A 12,821-nucleotide genomic window follows, 5' to 3' on the forward strand; every position below is an offset into this window, starting at 1 on the left:
AAAATTTGGGCATTGGGTGTTTAAAAATTGTGGCCTTGGATGTTTAAAAATTGAGGCTCATGGTCTTTCATTTTGAAAATGGGCCATAAGTCGTGGGTTTAAAGATTGGGCCCCGGACCTTTTTTTTTTTTTTTTTTTAGTGTAAAAATTAGGGTCCTGACCCTCTTTATTTTAAAATGAGCTCAAAGCTTTCAAATTTGAGCTTGGATGTTTGTTTTAGAAAAAAGGGACAGGTATAGATAGACATGGGCCTCGGGATGGGTTAACGGGTCAAGTCATGAATCGGGTTAACAGGTCGGATCTGAACTCACGGGTTGGATCAGACTGATTTTAATATATTCCTATTCCTATTTTAAATTAATATGAAATAAATAATTAAATAAATAAGCATAAAGACCTACCTCAATCTTCCACTCCGTCTTTAGAAAACAGATGCCTAATGATACTGCTGCTGAGAAATTGCCCTTAATTTGATTTGCTCTTCTTTGGAAATTATTTAGCACTGCTTCTTGTGCTTCTGTTTGGACTACTTGAAATCTACAATAGCCTCCTGACTGGCTTCCAAATGGCTTCCGACTGCTTCAGGTCGGCTAGGATGACCCCTCCGACTGTACTGCAGTAGGAGGATCTCTCCGGGTACTCTCTGATCATCTCCACCTTTTCTCCCTGGGTACTCTCCGATTATCTCCCTTTTTTCTTTTGCTCAGCCTTTTTTTTTTTTTTTTTTTCCCGGCTACCTTCTGCGCTCCATCCAGCGCTCTCTTTCTTTTGTCCCTCTCTACCGCTTTCCCTGAGCCTCAATTTATAGGCTTAGGAAAGTTTCATGCTCTAACGGCTAATTTTTTCTTAAATTTCATGCTGTAACGGCTAATATTTTTTTCTTTGCTCAGTCGTGCTGCTGTGTTTTTCTGTGCAGGGGTGCAGGTAGGGGGAATATGAGGATTTGTTTATTATTTTTTTGTTGAAGTGCCCAAGAATGCAGCAGCATTCTCAGACACTTGTGTTTAGCATTTTTTTTTCTTTGTATTTATTTATGCATTCATGGTAATAAATTTTGCTTATTAATTTAAAAAAAATTTATGTGTTATAATTGGGCCATGGCAAAATGGGGGTGTCAACAATATTTATAATGTATCTTTAATTGAATTAAAAAATAATAAACATAATGCATACAAATAGAATAATAGATCCAACAATTAATTAATTAAAAAAAAGATAAATTACAAATAAAATAAGATAATGAGTAGTGTTGACTCAGGCATTGGGTCTTTAATTCTTGCAAAAGTAAAATTATGTGTATTAAATGTCTTTTCCAAATAGTGAATTAATTTAGTATTGGGTCTTCGGTAATTTAAAAAGCAAAAGATAGAAGAAAAAAAAAACGAACAAAAAAAACAAAGTGATGTGCTAGACTTGGGCATCTAGGAAAGGTGATGGACATGTGAGATAATAGTTGAAGGATTCCAAAGGTAAATTAGAGTCTGCGTATAAATCAAAGCGATGAGGCGACTGGAATTATATAGGTTTATCTTTTGAAGTCAGAAGACTCTCTAAGCTGTGGGTATGGGGAATTATTTTAATCAAAGTCAAGTTTTCTTCGCCCGGGAACTCAACACTATAATAATTGCTACTCAAGTAGACTTACAGATTCTGAGTCTGCCTTTTTATTTTTTATTTTTCTGGGTCTTGAAAATTCACCTTTTTTTTCCCCCTTTAATGAGACATCATTTGCTTATCAAGCAAGCAAATAAATAAAAGAATGTCCTTTTTTTATATCATATTAAAATACGTTGGGTAGATTTAAGTGCATGCCCCCATTAGAGTTTTAGTATATTGCTTTAAATATTAAAAAGGTTTTCAAAAAAGACATATAAAGAAAAAAGATATAATTTCATTATTGACATTATGAATAGATTTGACTACAATAAATAAGTATTTATTATAAAAATGCTTAAATTATAAGAATAGAAAATAGAAAATTAAAAAGTTTATTAAGATTGTCATATTAATAATAATACTAACAATAATAATAATTTCAATAATAGTAAATGTAATAAATTTATATTTTAATAATAATAAATATTATTATCTTATTCTAATAATATAATATTGTAATTTATGAACATGTTTATTTCAAACAATGCAATATATATATATAGACACACACACACACACACTTATTTTAATAATGCAATTTTAGCATTTTTGACAAATTTTGCTTTGTCAATATTATGAAATTAATATTACAATAATTTTAATAGCATATGTTAGTATTATTAAAATATAATTTTACAATAAACATTTTAAATTTTAAATGACAAAATAATTATACAATAATAGTACTGTATTATATTATAATTATATTTATTTTACTAGTATAATAATGTGCTACTGTATGTAATAGGTTAATGTTATTATGACCCATAGTATAAAAATATTTATTAAAATATATAACATACTATAATACTATTACAATATGATAACATTATTCTTATACTGGAGCAGTAGTTTTAATATTAATATTACTTAAGGGTAAAGTTTTTTGACATCTGTTCAACATATTGGACTACTATTGGACTCACCTATATTGCTAGCTCAGCAGGTACTCCATCATAATGGATTCTTTTACAGAGGAAATGAAAAATAAAAGAGGAAGAAAGAAAATTGTCCAGTGCTCGAATTTTCATTGAGATTGACATTGACGCGTCCTGTCAATTTGAGGTTTTAACATTTGAGGGAGCATTCGTTATGGTTGATGTGGAGGTTTCCTTGAAGCAAGACAACTGTTCCAAGAGTGCTTCATGTTTGGCCGCCTAATGTGCAGTTTAGTCAAAGAAGACAAAAGATTACCATATTCACTGTTTGTCTAGCAAGAGCCCAACGCATGTGCAAGAAAATATGGCAGGAAAGGGGTTGTAAAGACGCCCGAGAAAGCAGAGTCCAATAAGAATCATAATTATTGCTCTTTTGGCATCTCTCTAATTCATTTTATATTCTAGTGGTTGGTGAAGAAGAGCTTATAAAAAGTGATGGTCCTGAAGCTAGGTTAACAGAAGCCAGTCAAGCTACTGTTCTTTGGCAGAGTCATTCTGCTGATCTCGTTGATCGTAGCTTGATTCCCAAAGTTAGGCGCAACTTATAGGATTGTCGGGCTGGATAGAAACATTCTGTTGAATATCCTACCAGCTGCCTCTCTTTCATTACTGAATGAAAAGTTGAATCATATTAAGCATGCTACTACCAGAGAACTGCTCCACAAGTAAATTCAAGTTGTGATGGAGTACGTTCTAGTATATGATGCTAAATCCACAGCTGGTTTAAATAGATTGGTTGATTATGTCAAATTCAGGTATACGAGATCCCAACTGAATGAAGTCAGTTCCGACACGTCCGTCACATTGACTTGGACATGTAAGAGCAAACGGTGCCTAAAAACTCATTCTTGGGAGCTTTTTCCTCACTTAAAAGTAAAGTTAGAATACAAGCATGGTAAAATTAGTTCACTTTAAGTACTCAGGTGTTCAATTTAAACATACGAGGTACAAATCGAATGGAGTCAGTTTTGACAAATCTGTCACATTGAGTTGGACGTGCTGAAGCTAACGATGCCCAAAAACTCCTCCCCAACTGAAAATTATGTGTTTAGAGGTAAACTTAATAAACTTAGTTCATTTTAAGCACGCAGGGATCCGATTCAAGCATACGAGGTCCAAATTGAGTGAGGTCAGTCCTAACATGTCCGTCACATTAACCCACATGTGCCGGAACTAACGGTGTCAAAAAACTTCTCCCTGGGAGCTTTGGGGGAATGGTGTAGTTCCAAGAGGGGGAGTGAATTGGACTTTTAAAACTTTTGGTAGATAATTTAAATAATTCACCCAACTATATCTTGGACAAGGTCAGATACGTGTATGCAAAGTAATTATAATAATTAACAATTAACTATATCTTGAAAGTTTATGTTTATTTATTATTTTTTTAAAAAAATTAATAAATAAACATAAACTTTCAAGAATTTAAAATGCGATAATGTAAATAAGATATAAGAGTAAGAGAGTGACACCGATATTTTACTAGGTTCGACACTCCGGCCTACATCCCGCCTCAAGCCAACCCGCTTGAGGATTCATTACCTTGCTCACTTAACCAGGCGGAGCAATGCCATTTACAAACTCTCCTTGCAGGGTAGAGTGTCCCTAACTCACTTAACCGGGCGAAGCCAAACCGTTTCTCCTTACAAGGTGGAGTTCCCCTAGCTCACTTACCGAGCAGAGCCAAACCATTTCTCCTTATAGGGCGGAGTCTCCCTAGCTTCCTTAATAGGGTGAGGCCAAACCGTTCACACCTTATAGGATGGTGTCCTCCTCTTCCGATGACACCTCACGCCGAGAATACAAAGAAATGAAATAAAACTTTTGTACAAAATGAATGCTTCCCAAATAAGCTGATTTGTACAATTTTTAAACTAGATGCACTCTCAAATAATTTACAAACTGAAGCTTGGTAGAGTATTGTTTTCCTCTCAAAATATTTTTCAAATAGAAGCTGAGTATGGAAAATAATTTTCCTCAAGATTGACCTAGTGTAAAATCAAAATATAAAGGACTTTTCAAGCAAAGAATATATGAATTAATATATTGCTCAAGCACTCTTGATTTACTCAAAGATATTTTCCACAAATAATATTCAACGATGAAGTGTATAGGAGAGATTAATCTTTGAGATTATCACCAAATAAAATAAAAGGCTTTCAAGCTAAGTATATGAACTTGAATACAAGCCCAAACCTTTTTCAAGAATCTCTAAAATATTTTCTCTAAGAAAGTATTTTCAAGAAACAAAAGCTGGAGAAATATTTTGTTCTTTAAAATCTAAAGAAGAAGAGGCTTATCAAGCAAGATATATATCTTTTGAATAAATGCTCAAAGTCAACTTCTATAAACTTCAAGATTTTCTCAAAAAGATTTTTCAAAAGAAAGAATGTGGGAAAATGAATTCAAGCTTTAAAATAGAATAAAAATATATGAGAAAGAATCAAAGAATAAGCAATATAACTTTCAATATATTTTTCTAACACTTGCAAAGTGTTTTGAGCTTGTATTTATAGACATTTTGGAAGTCTGACCGTTATGTGACCATTGGGCAATAAAATAATATTATAATTTGAATTTTCTAATCATTTTGGAGCTCAAATTTGCTTAACCCAAAAGGCCCGGTCCACTGGCCTTGAGATCTGGTCGACCGACCAAAGGGCGATTTACATTTTCGTGAGCTTCGGTCTGCTGGGCACATGATTTGGTGTGCAAGATGAACAATTTTGGTCGATTAGGAAAATTATGCCTTCAAGAGGTCGATCGACTGAGCACTCATGTAAGGCCTATTTGTTCAGTTCGGTGGACTAGGCAATCAAGGCATAATTGTGGTCGGTTTGTGGGTCCTATGCAATTTACCATGTTAGCCTTAAGCCCTTGCTGGTCAACTGGCCCAAATATAACTATAGAGAGGCTGTTCGACTAGTCCTCTAGTAAATGTGCTCTTATGCATACACCGGTCGACTGGGCTTTCACAGCCGGTCGATCGAGCCTTAACAAAAAGTGTATTTTGGCCAGTTCTTTAATCGAAAAGCTTTTTAAACATTCGTGGAAGATAGGCTTTAAGTATAAAGAGGTTTTGGGGTTCCTATGGTAAATCTAGGTTCATTTGGAGTTTCAATATAAAACAAATGAACATACATGTATAAATAAACCCTAGTTACTGTTACAACTTAAAATTTAGCATCTTCAAGCTCTACCCCTCTTAGAATGCGCCATGGTATATGATCTTTTTGCTTCATTTCTAGGCTTTCATATTGCAGCATCATCTGTGCTATCAAAAAGATAAACCTGTATATACTTGGCATATGAATGAGATGTTATGGTTTGTCATAATCAAAATAGGGATTAGACTTAAAAAATCAAGTCCTTTTTTATGATGACAAATATAGGAGCAAAATTGGGTTTAACCTTGAAAGGCTTCTTATAAGAATATGCATAATTTAAAATTTATTCATTGAAGGCAAGTATATGCAAACATAAAGATTTCAGAAAAATTGAGTTTAACATTTAAGTCCAATGGTTCAAATGTGCAATATGTATTGAAGCTCACTTATAAAAATATTCTTTTAAGCACAACATTAAATGTTTTATGATTTTCTAATTTTTTAAAATACAAAGGCAAAAGAATGAAAAATAATTTTGCTCATATAAGCCTTCTCCCCTTTTTGTCATCAACAAAAAAGCAAAAAAAAATTTCTTCTTGGATAAGAGGATAATTTTGAAACAATCAGAGCCCTTAACTATTTCAGAAATGAAAAAGAATCTTCCCTTTGAATATTTTCATTGATTGCAAGGGATTGATGCCAAAGCTTGCTAAAAAAGAAACTTTAAAAAGAAATCAAACAAGCCTACATTTTTTTGTTAGACATTTAAGCATATTTCAAATTATAACTAGAAAAAAAAAAAAAAAATCCAACCATGTAGATCCTAAAAATTTGATAATTCAAGATCATATGGCAAATCCTAAGACAATCGTGGCTAAGCAATATATTTTAATTTAATATTTTTAATCATCATACTTTAAAGCACATGCCACAGAAAATATAATGCAGGCTTAAAAAAAAATTTAGTGAGCTCAACAGATAGGTTCGAGAGCTCCCCCTTTCGATTTGAATACATGCTTAGATACATTCAACTACTTACACTGATACTATTTTTGGAAAGTTAATTACCACAGTATAAGAAACAACAATATTAGATAGAGTAATTCTACTAGTCATAGATCAACCATTTTAACCAACCAATAAAAATATTTCCATGGAACACACATGCACCAAAGAGTTTATAGTTGGTTCCTGCAAGGTGTTCATATGCTCCAAGAACAATCCATATCAACATTATGTAATAAAAATAGGATATGATGTTCAAGGTGCTCAAAGCAACCTTAGGACTCAAAAACAATGATGTGCATGTAAGTCCAAAGGGTTTAAGTTTTCCAAAATCATAGAATATGTATAATTTTAGATTATTTTGGAAATATTTTTGGTAGCTTGTCGTTAGTAAATAGGACGTTTCCTATGAAGACATGCTCCAAAACCTAGTTGTTTATAGCAGTTCATAAGAATTTGCATCATGCAGATGCCATTCAGATCAAGCATTTTAAATAATCCAACTAGTAATGAATTCTATGTAACACACAAGCTTCAGATAGTAAGCATTAAATCACGCAATGTGTTTGTACATCCCACAAACAATCCATATCCAAGTATAGTTCTCTGAAAATAGGATATGATATTTATGGTCTTGTCTATGCTTATGCATATACAAATACGTTTTGAGGATGAAGTTTAATCAAAATTCACTCATCCTTTCAAAAATATTTAAGTATGCATCAAACCATAATCATTTTTATGAGCGCATGGTTTATACACTTTGATTATTTTTGGTAAGATTTAACAAAATTTTGGCAGCATGCTGTCTGTAAATGGAACATTTTTTCCATCTTGCATATCACAAAAACATGTACCAGATATCTTAAGAGTTTCTACAATATGCAATTCACAAGTCACTGCATCAGTCATGAAGGTGGCATTTAGTTCACAGGCTTTACGGTATTTCCAGTTCTCTATATTAAGGTTGGAGAATTGTATTTCAATAACTCGTTTCCGTCTGATTTGTCAATATACTGCTTGTCTTTGGTACTCTTGTCTATTAATAAAATTTATGTGTGGTGTAAAAATGATATTGATTGCATAGTTATTTAATTTTGTGCCTGTATGTAGGTTATTTAGAAGTTTGTTTGTTAGATTTGTCATTGTTTGTTTGTTTGTTTTTTTTTTTAACTGTCTGGCAACCCTTGGTATGTCGGGCATTCCAGATTGGTTCATTTTAAGATATGTTATTAGTATTGCATTATTCTGACTATTGGGATGCACATCCTCAATTTTAACATATCCTGAGTTGTGTTTTCTCTTTGCACTGGCCATATCATTAGTTGCAGTGCCATAGTAAAGGACTGAGGTGGGGGAACCTAAAATGTTAATAGAAGGGTAAGGGTTCTGATCCCGTTCAAAAGAAGAAAGGGGAATATAAGAAACAATTTTTTAGTTCTTTTTAAATAATTGCTCGAGTCTAAAGAAAGTACATTCATATGGATTTTTCCAATGATTACGCTAATACTGTTCCTGAGAATGGAGAAATGTTACGTTGATATATGATCGCACCCCGGTCGAATTGTGAATAGTGTCGTTGTATTATGAGTGGTGCCCTGAGGCCAACTTCATTTTAACTTCCAACAAAAAGATGCTTCTTTTTTTTTTGGAATACGCACCGGGTATCCACGCGTCCGTTTTACGGTCCATGTGACTAATCCTACGTCCCTTGAAGTTGACCCCACAACTCCAAAGGGAGGGTAAATTCAGGAGTCCAGGGGCGAGAACGAGTCTGGGAGGGTTTGAACACCCGACCTCGTGAAAGGCACTCTCGCAGCCCGCACTACCACCTAAACCACACCCTGGGGGTAACAAAAAGATGCTTCTTGAACAGCCTTCAAAAGGTTCACTGATAAAGCGTCTACATAAGTTGATTGTACAAATCTGTGCAAAATCCTTTTCTAAACATTGCATTCTATAGTCAGCAGTTTCAATAATGTAATTTTTATTTTTTGATTATGTATTATGCAAGTTCAAGCGAGGACAAATAAATTGCCAAAGCTATTCCTTGATTCTGTTCCATTTTTGGTGTTTGGAAACTAAATTTGGTTATCTTTCATTATGGTTGTGTTGAGTTAGAAATTGTAATTTGAATAATGGAGCTTAAAAATAACCTTTTGAATGAATTAAGTCTCTAACTTTATGTGTTTGGGGATGGATGGTGTGTACTACATAATTTGTAATGTTTTAATTTTAAAAATTAAAATTTATAAAAAAAAAAATAAAAATAAAGCATGACGCTTATAATTTGGATTGATTCTATGATCTCCAACGATAAAAAATCCTAATGCCCAGCCTGTGCTAGACTACATGAGGCTCATTTGATCTAAGCACTTTGCATCTTCAATTTATTTTTAATGCGGTCAAATATAATTGGAAAAAGATAACTTTATTCTGACCAAGACAAAGGCATGCGTTCATGTGGAAAATGAGACTTAAAAAATATAATTGGAAATATAAAATTCTATTTTTTTTTTAGTTTTCTAAGATATTTAGTGGTGTATAATAACTTTTTATTTTTATTCGTAGACTTTAGAACATAACTTGCTTTCTAATTTTTCTAAAAAATTATAAAAGATAGTGTTGATCATGAATTTTGGTAGTGCACGATGACATATTTGCAACCTTAAAAGCTTTTGAAAATTTTTTTTTGTTAACTTTCGGTTTGAGATTTTTTTGGTAGTGCACGATGACATATTTGCAACCTTGGAAGCTTTTGAAGGAAGCTTTTGAAATAAAGGACTGCACAACGTTATCAATGAGCTAATCTATTTGTTATGTTATATAATAATTATCATATCAAGTCTACTATAGCATGTTTATTTATTTTGTCGCTGCATAAAATGTTTTTTTCCTACAAATTGTCTTTAAAGTGATGATTATATGTTTTAATTTTTTTTATTGCCTCAAGTGTAAAACCTTTGTAAATCTAGTCTATTGTTTCTTTCTACTAATATGAGCACAATTACTGTTACAAACTGTATTGCTTTTACGATTTACTGTCAATTGCTTTTCCCTTAATTTCTCACTCTTACAAACTATACTCTAGTTTTTGTTTACTTTTGGATCTAAATAATACATGGAATCCGTTATTTGCTAAAATAATCATACAAAATGCCTGTATTTTTATCTACCAATGGCACTTGGAAATGTTTGGGAACTCGACCTGCTTTAAATTAAGTGGAGAATCGATGCTCTCTTGTCATTTCGTATAGATTTTGTAGAAAACCTTTCTGTTTCATTGAATTAAGGTTTGTGACGACTTCGGTGAGTTGTTAGATTATCATTATTATTTTTTGGAGCTACCCTGACTGTTAAGATCTTACAATAGCTTGAGAGTTTCAAATCTTCTTATTGTTTGGATTTGGATTAAACATAAAAAAGGAAATGGATTCATTAGTTTATTCTTTTATGCACTTCTTGATTTTGAGCTCAACCCAATACTATAATCATGTTAGTTTCAATATTATATATTTTGGCATATTGAAGATCTTACAACTTTTCAACATGCTGACTGCCCAACCCTACTTAGATTTTATGTAACTATATGTTACAATTTGTACCTATTCACATTATATATGTCTTATAAAACTACATTGTACTATTCAAAAAAATTTATTAAAGAAATACATTTTTATTATTTATATTAATTAATGCATTTAATAGACAGTATGAAGAAACGATATTTGAAATTTCACAACAATTTTGGCAGGCCCTCGATTATTTGATTCTACCCATTGAAAAGTTGCTATCAAGATAGCTGAAGTGAAATTAAAACAAAATAATATAAATTATTTTTATTATTTTAGTTAAGAAACGTTAATTCTGAGACACCTTTGATATTTTAGAGGATGGAAGTGTTATTTTTAAAAATTTAAGTAGATATTAATTTGTAATGGATGGTTTGTTCAGGGGGTGCGATGTAAGTGTATTTTTCCCTTAATAAAATCAAGGTCTCATATCAAAAAATAAAAATAAAAAATCAAGGTCATGAATGAACATCGCAGAAATTGTCACCATCGCTAACACTTTTCCCAAGTACTAGGACTTCTTCATTAATTAACCCAACATCTGGTTCGTGGAATGTCTATTCCTAGAAATAGAGTGGTTATAATAGGTTAGTTACAATTAGTTATCCAAAAAAGATACATAAAGCAAATAAAAATGTAAAACTTTTTATGAATTCATAATAAGGAATAGAGAAGGAGTAACTAATCTCAAATTTCACCATTTGAATGTATATTCCTTTCTTATTAGTGTATTGTTTACCATATAAGTGTGTGTTAAGACAATCTGCTCTTATTGAAATTATATTGTATGTCTTGTGAAATATTGGATTGAGTTGCCATACTGGTTGTGAATATACCTTCTGCATGGTTGATGCAGATTTGTGTATTGCATGCTGGTAGTGAATCTAGGTTCTCGCATGCTCTTATATATAAACTCTTTTTTAGGTTTTTTTTTTTTTGGAAATGTTCATTTTACAGTCGGCATGCTACCAAAACTTTGTTAAAACTTTTTCCAAAATATGAGATAATAGATGTCGAAGTATATAACTGTATAAGCACCAAATGAGATGAGTAATGCTTTTGGAACCACAAATAGCTATTACTTGTTGGAAATCAAGCTCAAAAGAGGAAACTATGTCCATATTTTTGGAAAATTGCCCATTTAGTGTTATAAGAAGTGATGCGATATAAGAAATGCAACGTCATTTAGGGATATTTTGAGAAATAGTCATTGCAAAATTTAAATGGTAAAGATGTGTCTGAGCAAATGTTTGTGTATAAGACGAGCTAAACAAGTTGTAGTTACGTTCTTTTGTTGTAGGTTGTTATATTTAATGACAATAATTTATTTTAAAATTGATTGCAATAAATCTTCAGAATAGCAATGTATAAAAGAATAGTGAAAAGACAAGAATTAAATGCCATGTGAAGTAAATTGCCAAATTAATTATTGTAATTTCATGTGTTCATTGAAGCTTAGTCTCGTTCAAGAATGATTATTATACATTCATGCCTAATCATACATGTGAGATAAATCAATTGTTAAAATTCAATTGATTATTAGTGATACTGTGTGGACTAATAATCAATTGAACATGTTAATTATTTGTTTCATTTAAGATTAGTGATGTTTGTATTTCAACCATCCTTAAATTGTCCAATGTGGATAGTTTAGGAAGTTATATTTACATTGTTGTCATTGTTTACCCTTTGTTCATTGCCATTATATATTTCGAGTGTGTCTCTACTTGTGTTCTCTGGGTGCATAGTGGGGTGTTGTGACAATTTGTTAGTGATGAAAAACTAGCAACATTTTCACTTCTCTTATCTCCTATACTTGGAGAGCCATGTGGAGATTCTGCCAAAATTTTTAATGACTATGATGAAGGAATTTGAGCGATTGATTGCAATGTAAATACAACATTCCTAAATTGGATAGGATCCGTACCCTTTAGACGGAAGGTTGTTAATTTTAGGATTTACGATGCATGCATCATAAACATTATGATAATATAATCAACACCATTTACTTAAACATGTTATAGGGTAATTAATGAACATGGATAAGAGTTGGATAATCAACATTTTAGGGTGATGGGTGATCAGGAAAAAGTGTACCTATACGATAAGATAACTCAAAAGGATTGGGAGGTGGTGTGTTGCCATTTCCACGACCCACACTATCAGGTGATGTTTTTGTATTATAATAACTACTTTTTGTATATTTATGTGGCTAATAAAAAGTCATTACATCTTTTTTGTAGAGTATATGTGAAAGAAAATGTTGAGAACCTTAACAAACTCCCTACGACGCATTGCAGTGGGTTGAGTTTATTCATCAATCATCGAATGATAATTTCTATAAAACTATCTAACCATTACCTAACAAGTATTGTTTATGTTTACACTGTCGAATTAATAATAATGATGTTTTGTATGATAACGTAGCGTGATCTTGAGATCGGCGCAGAGGAGCCGATTGTTGATCTTTATCAAAGAACACACCAAAGGCAATTAGGGGAGTGGTGCCAAGGTGCACTGGGGCAACATGTAAGTCAAATATATTA

At 32.2% G+C, this 12,821-nt stretch overlaps 1 long non-coding RNA gene across 1 annotated transcript; it reads left to right on the top strand.

Moving 5' to 3' along the window:
- The first annotated feature begins 356 nt into the window (after positions 1 to 356).
- Positions 357 to 1,076, top strand: LOC131161987 (uncharacterized). Its single transcript, XR_009138664.1, has 2 exons — positions 357 to 670; positions 917 to 1,076. It is a non-coding gene; the product is annotated as an uncharacterized LOC131161987 (long non-coding RNA).
- The last annotated feature ends 11,745 nt before the right edge of the window (positions 1,077 to 12,821 follow it).

Source organism: Malania oleifera, chromosome 8, assembly GCF_029873635.1.
Source record: "Malania oleifera isolate guangnan ecotype guangnan chromosome 8, ASM2987363v1, whole genome shotgun sequence".
NCBI classification, from domain to species: Eukaryota; Viridiplantae; Streptophyta; class Magnoliopsida; order Santalales; family Ximeniaceae; genus Malania; species Malania oleifera.